The sequence below is a fragment of the Rattus rattus genome, chromosome 9, assembly GCF_011064425.1.
Source record: "Rattus rattus isolate New Zealand chromosome 9, Rrattus_CSIRO_v1, whole genome shotgun sequence".
In the NCBI taxonomy this organism is placed as follows: Eukaryota; Metazoa; Chordata; class Mammalia; order Rodentia; family Muridae; genus Rattus; species Rattus rattus.
Window position 1 is genome coordinate 27,387,752 of NC_046162.1, and position 16,313 is coordinate 27,404,064.

Consider the following 16,313-nt stretch of genomic DNA (forward strand, 5'->3'; position numbering starts at 1 on the left):
TTAAATAGGAACGGCCCCCAGGAAACATTGGATACTTGGTCATTAGGGAGCGGCAGTCACTTGACCAGGATTAGGACATGTGGCCTTGGTGTTTCAAACGCCCATGTCAGGCCCAGCGGCTCGCTCTTCCTGCTGATCTGGATGTAGAACTCTGGGAGTCCTTCTCTAGCACCATGTTTCCTGCTGTGATAATGGGCTAAACCTCTGAACTGTAAGCCGGCCCCAATGAAATGTTTCGCTTTCTAAGAGTTGCTATGGTCACGGTGTCTTCACAGCAGCAGGACACTAAGATACCATCACCTTCACTCCGCATCCCCTGGTTGGAACCACTGCAGTGGCTGTCACATGCAAAAGCTATCTTTGAAGGCCTGGAAAGAGGCTTTAAACTAGAAAACACTCTGTTGAGCAAAAACTGATTTTATTAATACATGTTTTTCAAAAGTTTAGTTTATCCTGATGACTCCTTCAAACTATTTAGGAACTTCTGATTGAATGGTCCTTGTTCTGATAACACTGGGATAGTATATCAGACAATGGTGTCAGAACTGTCCACCATGGAAGCTCTGGGGACTGAACTTAGGTTGTTCAGCAGGGCTGCAAATGATGTCACCTACTGAGCCATTTACATACACACATATTTCTCTCTCTCTCTCTCTCTCTCTCTCTCTCTGTGTGTGTGTGTGTGTGTGTGTGTGTGTGCGCGCACACGCGCGCAGAAACAGGACAACCTGCGGGAGTCGGTTCTCTTACCATGTGGGTCTTGGGAATTGAACTCAGGTTGTCACATTTGGTGGCAAGTCCCTTTCCCCACTGAGCCGTCTTGCAGCTCACCACTGGTCATTTTTGGTAATACTTTCCATGCCACAACACCCGTGACTTAGATCTGCTAAAGTCTAGCAATCTAGTTAAAGGAGAAAAAAGTTGAGGAAATAAAATTTGCCTTCAATTATACTTAATGTAATTGATTGTACTTTTCTTGACCACGTAATGTTCCATTTTATAGATAGTATTTCATGTCACCTGTGAGCAGTATGCTCAGAAACTTACTTTTTTTTTTTTTTTTTTGTTAAATTATGAACCTGGAACTTAAGTTCAGTGCTCAGCAAATCCTTATGCTTGTTGACAGGGTTCGCCATGGTGGTTTTCATGCCCTAAATTTGTTTTTAATAATCTAAAGTCAGAGTCAAATCTGGGACTCCCAGGTCTGGCTTCTAAGCACTGGATCTCCTGAAGCCCCTCCATATCATAAGAGTTGGACATTTCCCCATGCCTCCACTGCATGTTTTTGGTTTTAATTTTTTAAGCTCTTTCAGAGTTTCAGTTTCATATACAGTGTTTTAGTTATGCGTACCCTTTCCCAACTCTTCCCAGATCCAACCGTCTTGTATCTACCCAACTTTTTGTCTTAGAAAAAATTCCCTCAAGATCATTTTTTGCCTTTCCTATATTCTTGGGTGTGTGGTCTTCCACTGGAGTGTAGCATCTTTTTAAAGGTAACGTTGTATTAAACCTTAAACATAGGGTAAACATTTTCCCTGATTTACATGTTGCTTGTTTGGGAAGTAAAGTATTAAAGGGTAAAAACTCATACTTCATCTCATTTAGGAACTCTCTAGGTTCCTTTCGAGTTTGATGATAACAGAATTCACCTCTACCAACAAGCATGTCTCCCCACCCAGGGGTGATCTTCTGTGCTTTAAAAATCTACTGCCAGGGCTGGGGAGATGGCTCAGAGGTTAAGAGCACTGACTGCTCTTCCAGAGGTCCTGAGTTCAAGTCCCAGCAACCACATGGTAATGCAATCTGATGCCCTCTTCTGCTGTGTCTGAGGACAGCTATCTTGTACTTATAATAAATCTTTTTTTTTTTTTTTAAATAATCGACTGCCATCGTGGGTTCCTGGAATTAAAATGTGTCAAACAACTTTGTGATCCATCTGTTAGGGCTTATTTGTTTCTCCCTCCCTGGTCTTTAGAGATGGAGAATGGTACAGCTTTCAAAAGCAGATGTACATGTTTTGTGGGTAATAGTTAGAAAGTAGCCATAAATGCTTAAAGCAAATTATAGACCTTTTGGTCCTTTTGGCTACTCAAATCCTAAGGTTTAATTCTCTCGTGCAGTGCATTCTGCATTTGGCTGCACAATATAATATGCAAGGTACAGCGTTAGAAAGTTAGGGCTTTCATGAGGTTAGCAAGTCTTGCGGTAACTATTAGAGTCCCATTTATTTCCTCCCTTCTGATTGATGTTGGGGTATGGGTGCAAAATAGCCCTTATGCTAAAGGAATGAATTTATTCTGAATCGGATCAAAACGCTGCCTTCTGGTCGTGATGTGCACAAGATCAAGCCGGTTAACATTCCAGCATAGAGAGGAAGGGAGTTCACACCTCCTGACCAGTAACTGAAGAGTTATAGAGAAAGCTGGTGGACCATTCTCCAGCTGATGACCCTGTTTGCAACCAGGTCAACTTCAGCCACTCAGCGCCAGCAGCCAGTTCATCACCAGCCACCAAATGCAACAAATGTACCCTTTAAAAACCTCCTGCCGTCACAGCCTGCTCTCAGAGGCAGCCTTTTACCCCCATCCCCAATAAAGCTCTCCTGTGAGATGTTTTGTAGCGTGATCTTTGCGACATTCCTTGGCCCCGTCTGCCAAGGTACCACTCTACTGCCATGGAAATCCTGACATTGGTACCATGACTGGCCCCTGGGGGTTCTGAGCCACATTTGCACCCTATCCTACCAGCCAGCTCTACCCTTAACAGATTGACCTTCTAGCCCACTGATCAATTGGTCCTCCATCTATTACCTGTAAATGGTGAGTGATCCCGCTTAGTCATCATAAATGTTTCCCAGAGTCTCTGGTACCCTTGGAGGCAGAGGTACCTATATCTGACCCTTCTCCTTGGGAGAGCCTTCATTTTTGAGCTTCCTCAGAAAGTCCATGGTGCCAGGGCTTTTCGCCTTGACTCCTGTCAAGTGAAGTGACGATCCACTTGAACAACCAGTGCCTTCCTCGTTTGGACTGCCTGAGTCCTGGGGACATCTTGGACTTCAGGCCTTGGACCTTCCAGTCTTCCTCATCCATGGGAATGGCATCATTCATAGAAAACCTCCAACCTTTCCTGGAACCGGATTTGGAGGGCTCCAAATTTATTCCCGAAAGTTACTGTTTGTTTAAGCCCCTCTGCCCCCCCCCCCAAAAAAAAAAACCTGCTTGGGACAACTGTTGATGGATCTGTAAGTTTGTTGCAAAGTGGGATCTGGAGCCCAACTTAGCAGGAAATGAAACAAAGGAGACCTGTGCCCATAGCCAGCACACACCGGTTCTTTCCTGCAGCTCCCGCTCCAAACCAAGCTGATCTAACTTAACTAGGGTGTGTACTGATCATTTCTTAATGAATTGGATTCTGAATTCTAGAGTTCGATTCATCAGCCACTACTGCCCCTCACGTGGGCACTTGTGTGCTTCTCTGTTCCAGCAGCCTGCTGTGCCTCTGGCTGCTGCTTGGAGCTACAGGCCCTATCTCTCTTTGTGCCTTCCTGGGCCTGTACTTTGTAAATTTCCTTGCCTCTCCTTAGGAGCTGCCTAACTCCTGCAGCTTCTCCACATCCTCATAGCTTTGACAATATTGGAACCCTTCCTAAGGTGGAGTTCCTGGCTGTGTCTCCTTGTCCTTTAACCTTTCCTTGCCTTGTCTTATGCCGGCTCCTGGAGCCTACTTCTATACCCTTAGGTCTGTCTCCCACCCTGTGGGCAACTTTCTTTCTCTGCTCGAGCCTTCTATACTAAAGACACTTACTGGCCCCCTCTTCCCCTGCACTTTCCTGGCTATCTCTGGTTCCAGCTTGCAGTCCCACGGCTTTAGCCTCGGCTCCCTTTTGGAGCTTACAGGAACACGCCCACACAATATTCCGTTTTTTTCAACCCTTTTCTTCATTCACTGACAACAGCTTGGCCTCAGTAAAGATCGATGGCCAAAGAACTGGCCAACTTGATTTCCGAATTCTCACAATTCATAACAGTAGTTATGTGCAAACCAATAATTCCCAAATATGATATATCATACTTGCTTCACTTTCTCTAATTTCTACTCTTAAAAATCTTTTATCTCGGGCTGCAGAGATGGCTCAGAGGTTAAGAGCACTGTCTGCTCTTCCAGAGGTCCTGAGTTCAATTCCCAGCAACCACAGGGTGGCTCACAACCATCTATAATCAGGTCTGGTGCCCTCTTCTGGCCTGCAGGTGCATACATGCAGGCAGAAAGCTGTATGATGTATACATAATAAATAAATAAATGTTTTTAAAAAAATCTTTTATCTCTTTGACTTATCTGTGCTCTGCTCTGAAAAAAAAAACTCATCATTTTGCTATTAAACTCTTATTTCAGGATTTATAAGTTGCTCGTTGCGTATGGTTAAAAAAATCTATAATAAAATCTGGCTTTAAATTCATAGCAAAAAGCTTATAATTAAAATTTAACATGGATATATACATGTATGTGTGTGATTCAACTCCTGTGTGTGTGTGGTGTGTATGTGTGTGTGTGTGTGTGTGTGTGTGTATGTGTGTGTGTGTAACTTGGATTCAACTCTGATTTAAAAAAAATAGATCTATTAGGAAAACTGATTTTTTAAATAGAAACCATGTGGCTCTCCTACATCTGGGTCAATGACCTCCTCAAGATGTAAGTAGCCACATGGCTGGTAGCCATCTTTACTGAGGTTAAAGTATGTACCATGTGACTTAACCACCATCCTCAGATGACCTTGTGGCATAGAACCACCACTGTAAAACTTCTCAGTCCTAATGAGCTCTCTAGTTATCATCGGATCTCATTTTAGACTAAGGAAGCAGCAAGCCTCAGATATTTTGGGTTGGTATGGATTTTTGTATGATGATAAAAAATGTAAGGTTATATTTGATACAACATACTATACACGTGGCTCAACTCTGGGTTAGAATATATCATATGTGATGATTTAAAATTTTAAGGTTATAAAGGTCTATTCACATGAACAAAGGCTAAGATGTATGCCAAACTACTCATGTCTTTGCTAGCTGTTCAACAATAAACTGCTAGAAAATTTAGATAAGTAACACCAAATGTTTGATAAATGAGGTATATTTGATAAGTCTCTAAGGTCTACTCTGGTTCACAGTATGAATAAATGTTTACTTTTCATACTGGAAAAGTCTAATTCAAAAATTGTTATTTTTAATGCTCAAACGTAACAGGGATAAAGCTGTAAAAATCCTAATCTTATAAAAACTACTAACTTATTATAAACTTTCAAGGATAATTAAGACATGCGAGTTAATAGTCACATTAGAAATGATCAAATTCTTTAGTTGTGTGTTCAGAACTATTCCTGCGGACATGCTAAGGACTGATGTAATTAATTATAAGAATTAGCTTTATTTAGCCTCCTGTATAGATTTTCAAAGAGAAGCCTAAAACATGTAGCTAGAAACAAAGAAAGTTTGTATATTTATATAAGCATAATAGATTGTAGATAATAGACCTCTTCAGAGATCTGCCAAGTATACCACTTACACCGTTTAATAAGCAGATATATACTTACTAGATAATGGTCCCCAGACTCTTCAGAGATCTGCTGAGTATGGCTTTTACAAGGTTTAATCAGGAAGCTTCCTGTGCTAGAGCTGCCATTTTCTGGAAGCATCCCTAAGATCTCCAAAGAAGATGGTGGGCCCCGAAGAACTCCTGCTAGAAGTTGCTTTAAACGTGGCCAAGCAGGTCACTGGATAAAAAACAGCCCTTCGGGGTTGGGGATGTAGCTCAGTGGTAGAACACTTGCCTAGCAAGCACAAGGCCCTGGGTTCGGTCCCCAGCTCCGGAAAAAAAACAAAACAGCTCTTCATCTCTCCTACCGCTAGGACCCTGTTAAAACCAGACAGGTAGGACACTGGGGTGCCCCGATTTGTCTAGACAAGGTAGGCCAGTCCCCTCAAATTTTTCATCCCCGGGATAGTCTTTTGGATCCTCTGGGCCTGGCAGTCAGAGACTGCTACTGCCCTAGGACCTCTGCACACAAGGACCACAGAGGACCGTAGGGTGATTTCCCAGGTAGCCAGTAAGCCTCTGACATTTTTAATAGATGCAGAAGCTGCTTGGCCTGAAGTTCTGCTCACTTCAGTGAAGTGTGTCCTTCTCAGCCCTCTGACGGTGTAGGTGACTAGGCTAACAATAACTTTGTGAGTTTCACAGCAGCGACCAGGATGCAGCTGCCTTCTCAGCTCTTCATGTGTAACAGTCAAGCCTCAGGCTTCGCTCTCCTAGAGCTACTCTGAAAACTCTGAAAGCGTTAATGAAAATGTAAAATCCTGAGTGAAGGTGGCCTGGGACGTGGGTTCAGGTTACACGTCTACTGTGGAAATGACATGTTCCACCATGGAACTGGGCCCATGAGCTCTTTTTAGTCCCAGAATGAAGAGAGACCATAACCAAGACGTTTCCCAGCTACAGTGGTAGGAAGATCAGGTAGCTGGTTTGCAAAGCAGGGGGACCCCCGCTACAGGTTTAGACATGGATTGCTAACCTCCTTCCTTAACTTTTAGGTTGGTGAAAGTCAATGGTCTGCCAGATTGCCTTCTAGAGAGCGTGCCTGATAGAAGAAGCCCGTGAGGTCAGACACAAGTGGGCCAAAAGGACTACAGATATCCTGAGATGATTTTGGCCGTGGATTTGCAACACCATCCCACCTCTCCACATTTAAATTAATCGGACTTGTAGAATCAACAACACAGGTGTGGTTCCCCGCCTCCCCGTCCCCATAAATTCCATTCACAGGTGTTCTAATCTACGTTGGTTGGCTGGCCCATTGTTCCTCCAGCTTTAATTAATGTAAGCAACACCTGTCCCCCTTCCCTATTGCTTTTACATTCCCAGGTAAGAGAACAATGGCTTCCCACTTAGCTGGAATGTAATCTCCACTGAACCAGTTACAGTTAGAGATCCTGTTACTTTCCAGATGAGGACCTCCCAGCTTGGAGTGGCAGTGAGCCCTTTGATGGTTCTTCCTGCTCCCCTCAGACTACACAGGTTGAGGTGCCTTCGGGAGAGTCAGGAATCCACAGTTCAGCTTTCTCTCCTCTGTGTGGTTCTTGGCACTTGGTTTTTTTTGCCGGTTTCAGTTTGCTAGGGAAAAAAAGTCACGGTTTCTGAGGTAACATTTGGTCTTTGCCCATTTGTATTTTAAGTCTTCATCACTGACTAAGAAATGAACGCCATCTACTTTTAATGTGCTGTTGCCAAATATTAGCCAAGGGGTCTGAAGCCCCACACAAGCAACTGAGTGAACTAAGGAGCTTACCATGTGACACAAAACTATTTCTTCTAGAAGCAGGGGACTGCACATCAACTAGATGAACTTGTTTCTGTACGTGGTTTTTTGATTGTCTTAATTGATTTCAGCTTCTAGACCCCACGTCAGTCCTGAGGTTGGCATTAGGTTTCTACTCTGTTATTAGGTTTCGGTGGGGTTCTGGAGGTTATTTTTAAGAGGTATATTCCTTTTGAATTGTGTCTGTCTGTCTCTCTGTCTCTGGAGACTAGAGGTCTGGAGCTGGAGTTACAGACAGAAGTAAGTAGCCTGAGTGCTGGGAAGTGAACTCTGGCCTTCTACAAGAGCTATATGGAACCTTAGCCACTGAGCCCCCTATTTTATTCCCAGCCATCCACAAACGCCTGAGGGTTGGGAATGCAGTTCAGTGGTAAAGTGCTTGTCTAGAATGTACAGGCCACGGGCTTGATCCCAAACTCTGAAAAACATTTTTCTTTGCACTAGCTGTCAACCATGTAAAGCCTCACGAGGTTGTCTATTATGCAAACTCAAATATGATCTTTGTATGAAAAAAAAAAGTGGTAGGGGCCTGTGACTGGATCCTTGTTACTTTGACTCTACCTGGAATCAACTAAAACCCAAGCCACTGGAATACCTGTGAGGGATTTTTCTTAATTCACGTATTTGAAGTGGGAGGACCCAGCTATAATGTGGGTCTTTTGGGGGGCGGGAAGATCCTTCTTTGATCTGGGTCACACCTTCTTCTGGCAGACTGCAGAGAGGACATGGAAGAGGGAGGCTGTTGCTCTTTGTCTCCCTGTCTTCTCTCTCCGATGAGTTCATTCCTTCCCTGGCGTTAGAGCCTACGTCTCTGATGCCAGCAGGTACCGAAGACAGCCGAGACTGGAAGCTTCACTGACTGATCAACTACTGGATTCCTGGGCCTTCCGTTGGTAGACAGCCATTGTTGGATTAACTGGACGACATCCTGTAAGCCATTCAAACAGATCCACTGTTTATACATGAATATATATGCCTGAATATATATGTACACATATATGAATAGATACATATACGTGTGTATATAGCCATGCTATTAGTTTGGTTCCTCTAGAGAGCCCTAATAGAGAGCTGCATGCATGGGTTGCTCAGTGGAAGACACCGAAGTGGGTGGAGTTTCTGATTCACCCCCATCCCTCCCCACTGCTACTTGCTCTAGAAACCCTTAGCTATCGACTCTGTTCACCTGGAAGAGGCCACGGGTGGACACTGGGCAAGGATAGCAGTCTGTCGATCACAGATCTTACAACAAAGGGGCTGGGAGATGGTTCAGTAGGCAATGTGCTTGCTGTGTAAGTCTGAGAATCTATGTTAGAATCTCCAGCACCCATGTTAAAATTTACCAACACAACAAAGTGATAGGTATGCTTCACTCCCCTGTGTGTGTGTGTGTGTGTGTGTGTGTGTGTGTGTCTGTACATGTAGATGGATGCCAAAGGTCAACCTTATTAAGTGACTTTCCTCTCGGGCTGTCAATCATTCTTGAACTTTTAAAAGAATTGCATTAACTTACTTGTGTGTGGGCAGGCATAGAAGCCACAGCCTGAGCGGTGGAGTGTGGAGGCTAGCAACTGCAGGGGTTTCTTTCTGAACTCCTGTAGTGAAAGACAGATGAACACATACAGACTTCCCAGAGAGTTCTCACCTCCACTTCATGATTAAACTCAGCCTTAGAGGCAAGAGCCTTTATTCATAGAGCCATCTTGAGTCTCGAGCTTGCTTGATGAGGCCAGGCTGGCTATCCAGCGAGCCCCAGAGATCCGCCTGTTTCCATCTCTCCAGCCTGGGATTACAAGGGCACAGCACGGCACCCCGTCACGGTTGACCTAAGCATTCAACTCAGGACCTTATGCTTGTACAGCATCGAACTGTCTTACCAGACCCAAGAGGTTCTGACTGATCAAAATGAAATATGGATGAGAGCTTAAGATTCTAGACACCATAAGGAGAAGTTTGATGTTCACTTACAAAAGTGTAATGGTACCAGTTCAGAAAATGAGACAAAACCAGTGGTCAAGTGTGTCAATTGAAAATACAGCCTTCCCTCGGTATCTGGGAAATTGTTTTTGGGACATGCCTGGACACTAAGCCTGTCTAGGCACAGCCTCCAGAAAGTTGGGCACATTTAACACTAGATTGCTTATACGTACCTGATTCTGAGCACATCCACTGGGAAGAGTTGTACCCGCTGTTTAGGGAGGAATGAGAAGAAGGGAAAGTCTGTCTATGTTCAGTGTAGACATAATTTTCTCTCTGCGTTTGAATCCCAATTCAAACCACTGGTATCAAGCCAATGAGTATGGAGGCTGTTAGAAATTCCCACAGAGGGCCAAACACTTGAAAATTTCACTTTGTATAATAGTTATTTTTCTTGCCAAAAATCAGCTTAAGGAAGAAAGGACTGGTTTGACAGTGTCAAAGGATGGTGTCCATCATGGCGGGCAAGTGTGGTGGCAGGGGTATGAAGGAGCTGTCACTGGGCCCACAGTCAGGAAGGGCGGAGGGTTGAATGTTGGTGCTCAGCTGGCTTTCCTCTCTCTATTCAGCCTTCAGAATGGTGCCGCCAACCTTCAGGGTTGGCGTTGCCTCACTGAACCTCACTGGAAACACTCTCACAGACGTACTTAGAAGTTTATTGGCAACAAAGATTAGCCATGACAACTTGTTATCACCGAGGTTATTCTGTGGTTCTAGACCAGTGTTGGTTAGTGTCAGAAGCAAGGTGACAAGCTCATGAGACCTTCAGATGTCCAGGCCTAGCTCTATAATTCTGACTTGGTAGGTTTGGGTGGTAACCAGGTCCTAACCCCCCTGGAAATGAGAGAACTTTGGTTCCTGTCTCCAGTGAACTTCATCTGCTCTTTGTATATTTCCAGGGGCTAAGCTTAGGTGAGGGTTGATTCTCCATTGTTCTCCGAAGTTGGGTACCAAGTAGGTGCTCTCTCTAGATCTCTTCTCCCCCCCCCCCCGGAGCTGGGGCCCGAACCCAGGGCCTTGCGCTTCCTAGGCAAGGGCTCTACCCCTGACCCAAATCCCCAACCCCCCCCCTCTACAACCCTACCGCTCTTTTGAAAGATGGTTCTTAGAGAAGGAATACCCTAAGGACATTTATCCCTGAGGAGCGTGTGTAGCTAAGGGTTTTGGTGCACTATAATGAGCGGACAGGATTCACTAATGGAAAAGAAAACCCTGAACCACTCGTGACAAAGGAGTACATGTGAGCTCCAACTCAGTCAACCGACCATTCAGGTTGCTTGAGTACCAAAAAAACTCTGAAACTGTATTTGAAAATAAATTTATGTCAGCTCCCCACCTCCAACCGTACAGAACTAAAGAATCTTGAACTCTCAGGAGCAGATCAGCTTTTAGAGATGGAGAGTCCTAGTCTGGTTTCATCCGAGAGCTGAGTATGGGCTTGTAGGAGGCTGCATAGTAGATGGGAAGTGGACCTCAGCCTTCCTGAGTTCAAGGCCAGTGCATCTTGAAATCAAATCAGGTCACGAGTATTATCTTATGTTCAAGAGAGCCTTATTAGGCTGGGACTCAGTGCTCAAGCTCTTGCATGATTCCATGTATTGGTGCCTGTGATGCCAGCAACTTAGGGAGTGGAGGTAAAAGGGTTGGGAGTTCAAAGTTATCCTACATAGCAAGTTCAAGGCCAGCCTGGGCCACATGAGATCTTTCGTGGAAAAGAAAGATTTTATTAAGCCGATAGGTGCTGTATGTGAGCTTTGCTGAAAAGAGGAGATTAAGCAGAATTTTTGGGATAGCATAATATTCAGAATTGTTGATCTGAGACAAGAGTTTCGGTAAATCATACAACAGGGGGAAAGAAACAGGAAGCAGAGAAACGTTCACATGTAAAGTCAACTTTGATACACAGCCACCGAAATCTAGCAAGGTAGGAAGTTGGGAGCTACAGAAGGTTCTGTCGGAGCCACAGCCCGGTGGGGGCTGGGAGATCGCACTGTGTGACTATATGAATGGGAGGGTTTGGGGCCAGTAGTCCAGTCTGTGTCTGGGAAGCTTAAAAAAAAAAATAATAGAAAACTGCATCCTTCTCAGGATGAGAGTCAAACCAAGATGCACGTGTGATGTTACAAGTGTAAGTTCCTCTTCTCTCCCCAGTTGTTCAATAACACTTTTTTCTAAAGCTTCTGCTCTTCCCTAAATTACCCTGAAAGTGCCCTCCAACAGCAGCAACGACAAAGGGAACACAGCTGAGACGTCAGGGGCGTTTGCGTTTCTGGTTTGTTGTGATGGACTGGATTGTGCTATTCAAACGGCACGGAGGCTGCCGTTGGCCCCACTGCAGGTGGAGAGCAACATCTGAGCGCACACAGGCGCTGAGGAGATGTGTTTGTGAAGGAAGGAGGTCGACAGCTGGCCACACTTCTACCCAGCTACTTAAAACGTTGGATGAGTACCTTACGAGCCTGCAGCTTACCTTAACCACTGCTTGCAGTGTTTCTGTCGTCTTGTTTAAGTGTGAGAAGAAAACAAGTAAATGAAGCGGGAGAAACGGGACCTAATATTTATTTATCAGTGTACAGTGGCACTGTAGGTGGAAGAGAGGACATTGAACAACAACAAAAAGCCTTTACACATACACACACACACACACACACACACACACACACACACACACGAGCTGACAGGAAGCAGTCTTGACTGGTTAAAATAAGAACTATCTTTTACATTTTAATTTATTTATAATTTTATGTACATTGGTGATTTGACGGCATGCGTGTCTGGGTGAGGGGTGTTGGATCCATTGGAACAGGAGTTCCAGACAGCTGTGAGCTGCCACATGGTTGCTGGGAATTGAACCCAGGTCCTCTGGAAGAGCAGAGCCGTCTTAATCGCTGAGCCGTTGTCACTCCAACCCAGACCTTGACTACTTTAATGTCATAGACATACGCTTATGAAAATAAACTGAATATCCTATGTCGTCACAGGTGTGCATATAAAGCCCACTTTAAGGACAGAAGTAGTTGGGGTTCAGTAAACACACGTGTCCCCCTCTTGCCTTCTGTGGGACGTGTGCTCTTGCTTACCTCAGTTGTGTTAGCCCTGTGACCTAGGTCTCACTCCTGCACCGTGTGAGTAAGTGGAGTCCCCTGTGGCCCCACCCCACGTCAGCCACTATAGGCCATGGGACCTAGCGGTGGGAATTTTTGAAAGATTCTTAGGTGACTTCCCAGAGCAAGGAAATCTGGGGATTGCAGTTCCAGGATCAACACTCCTGATGTCGGGTAGTAGGGCCCCATGTTGTCCAGTGTCCCTGGGCCGTCACACAATTTCCCTCCACACTGAACCTTTCTGTTCTCTGCATTCCGTCTCCACTCAAATCAGCACCAGTCAAAACCACTGACTCTCATGCCCCTCCTTACTCTCAGAACGGCAGCCTGGCACCTGTGTGCTTACAGACTAGCAGGCAGGTCTCATTGGAAAGGGTTTCTTTAAAAAAAAAAAAAAAATTCGCCATTCAAAAATGGAGAGACTTTATATTAAGAAGAATCTGCTTCATTGAAAAAAAATTAGAAAGTTTCATAGTCATCAGAAGCTTGGTGGCTTTACCTCATTTGATGGACACTTGCTCCCAACATCCAGTTGCAGGCCTTGACTCTTATGTCACCTGATACCCTTGCAGGTCACGCACCCAGAAATTATTTCATCCACAGTTGTTTTCTGCATCCTTTCCTAGGTTTATAGACACTGCTGGCATTTCGTCTAGGCTCTGCCCCACCGTTACCTGGCAACAGCCAGCTGTGCCTAACACTATAAAAGGGGCTGCTTGCCCCCTCCTCTCTCTCTTGCTCTCTTGCTCCTTACTCTCTCTTCTCCCATTCCCCTCTGCCCTCCTCTCCACATGCTCAGGGCTGGCCTCTACTCCTCTGCTCCCCCCACCCCTGCCTTTCTCTCAACCCTCCTCCTCCATGTCCTGAATAAACTCTATTCTATATTCATGTGTAATAGTGCCACCTACAGATCAGCTGCCAGAGAAACTGACCTTCCACAGTGGTTAAATAAGCTGGCAGATTGAAAATGTAAAGACGTGTGTGTGTGTGTGTGTGTGTGTGTGTGTGTATGTATGTGTGTGTATGAGTGTATGTATATGTATGTGTATGTGTGTATGTATATGTATGTATGTATGCGTGTATGTGTATGTATGTATGTGTGTGTGCATGTATGTGTGTGTATGTGTGTATATGTATGTGTGTATGTATGTGTGTGTATGTGTGTGAGTGTATGTATATGTCTGTGTGTATGTATGTGTGTGCATGTATGTGTGTGTATGTGTGTGTGTATGTGTGTGTGTGTGTGTATGTGTGTGTGTGTGTGAGTGTATGTGTATGTGTGTGTGTGTGTGTGTGTGTGTGTGTGTGTGTGTGTGTGTGTGTGTGTATGTGTGTATGTGTATGTGTGTATGTATGTGTGTGTATGAGTGTATGTATATGTGTGTATGTATGTGTGTGTGTGTGTGTGTACACATAGCTGTGCATGTGTGCATTAGTGTATCTGAGTGCAGGTATGCCATGACACACTTGCAGAGGTCAGTTCTCATGCCCTACCTTGTTTTAGACAGAGTCTCCTGTGTCTCTGCTTTATACACCGGGCTAGCTTGCTTGCAAGCTTCTAGGGATTTTCCTGCCTCTGTCTCCTAGCTAAGTGTAAATGCACCGGAGTTAAAGACAGGCTGGTGCGCTCAGCTTTACACGGGGTTGGTGTTAGGAAAAATGTCAGCTCAGGACCCACAAGGCCAAGTTCTTAGCACAGAGGAGATTTGTTTGCCCAGAGGGACAGAGGGCAGGGAATAAGAGACAAAGACAGGAGATGGAGGGTGAGGGAGAAGGGGAAGGGAACAAGAGAGCTGGGGAAGGGCTGTTCGTCCCTGAAGGGGAAGAATAGAGGACAGCCTGTGGATAGAAAGGAGACAGATGTGGCACATAGGACAATGACAGTTTATAAATGGACAAGGGGAGACCCCGGGTTAGGACTCTGGCCAGAGTCCTCTCCTTCTGGAGATCTAAACTGAGCGCTTCATGCTTGCACTCCAGTCCTTTACCTTCTCAGGCCTTACATGGCCATCCACGACTATTTAATTACAAGTCCCAGACCAATTTCTTTTTTCTTAAACAACACTCTCTCCCTGGAAGCAACAACAAGAACAAGCAAAGGGGAACGAGAGGTCTCCATGTGGAGGGGTGGGGTGGGGTGCAAGCCAACCCCTGGAGGGCAGAACACCGAGCTCATCATGCTCTGGTTCCAAAGCTCCTCAAACGCCATGTCTGGCCCAGAGACAGGTCGGCCTGACACCTGCTCCGGGGTTGGTGTTTTTTTTTTTAGGGGGAGTGGCGTGATTTTAAATGCTACTGATATACTGGACTACTGGTGGATAGATTTATTTAAGAGAAGGTAACATAAGCCAGTATTTGATGACCAAATTAATTCTCTTTTGGGTCATTAACCTATATCCCCAAATCCAATAAGTCCCATTCCCTACTAGTTGTTCTGTTTTCTTTTAAGGTGGCAGGGACTGTATTTCAGAGCCTACTTCAGGTTTGCTCCCCATTCCCCTTAGTCAAAATAAAAGGTGGTTGGTTGGGTTTAAGGCTAGGATTTGCCTGGATATCGTCTTCTGTGCATCACGATATTATCCTCGTGAGCTTCCACTCACATGTGTGCCTTTGAGAGATTTTTCAGACAACCAGGGAATTTAAACTAATAATGTATAATAGATTTACTTGACTAGCAGTGTAATTCCCGAACGAAAAGAGCCACACTTTATTTCAAACTACTCAGAGCCATGAAAAGAAATTGAGGACCTGGTGCTTTGAAATTCCCAAGTCTCTCGATGCTAGTTTTTTTTTTTAACCTGTTTATTTGGTTTGCTCGTTGGTTTTCTAACAAAGTATTTTAAAAATTCTTTAAAATCTCATTTTTTTCCTCTTTGGCCAAATTTATTTTATATAATTTCAAACTTACAGAAAAGTTAGTGAACCCTCATCCACCCTTCAACTGTGATTGACATTTAGACATTTTTGAGTGTTATGTGTATTATGGGTGTTTTGCCTGGGTGTGTTGTGTGTGTGTGCGTGGAGAGAGAGAGAGAGAGAGAGAGAGAGAGAGAGAGAGAGAGAGAGAGAGAGAGAGAGAGAGAAACAGTACCCACAGGTACCAGAAGAGGGTACCAGACCCCTTAGAACTGGAGTCACAGATGCTTCTGAATCCCCCTGTGGGTGCTGGGAACTGAACCTGGGTTCTCTTCAAGAGAGGCCAGTGCTCTTAGCCATTTCTCCAAGTTCCCGTATTTGTTTCCCGTTTCTCAATACAACATACAGAGCTTCTTGAAAGTAAGTACAAACATAATGTCTCTTTGTCCCTAATGTGTCAGTGAACATTGACTGACATACTATGTGTCCCTTAGGATCTCCACTTGTGTTATAGAATTTTCATAGTCCTATGACTTAGACTACTTTCTGATAGTTTTCTAACTCATATAACATTTATATTTTTGAAGAAAAAAAACCCAGTACTAATAGACAATTTCCCGATTGAAACTCCATCACTCCATCTCTCTCTCTCTCTCTCTCTCTCTCTCTCTCTCTCTCTCTCTCTCTCTCTCTCTCTCTCTTTCTAGGACAGGCAAGGTTATATTTCAGAGCATTTTTCTGTTCACACTACACTTCTTTTATTCAGAATTAAGGGTGATAGGTTGGGGTCATGGCAGGGGCTCAGCCTGGATACAGGTTGTGTAAAGGTTTAGGGGGCTTCGGTTGTAGCTCAGGGGCAGAGCAATGACTTCACATTCATGACACCCTAGGTCCAATCCCCACTGCAGCAAAATAGAAAGCTTTATATACGCTGCAATTAATATAGAACTATGACCAGTGTCTGACACATCATACACAGATGATGTAAGCTATACCTGAGTCAGCCT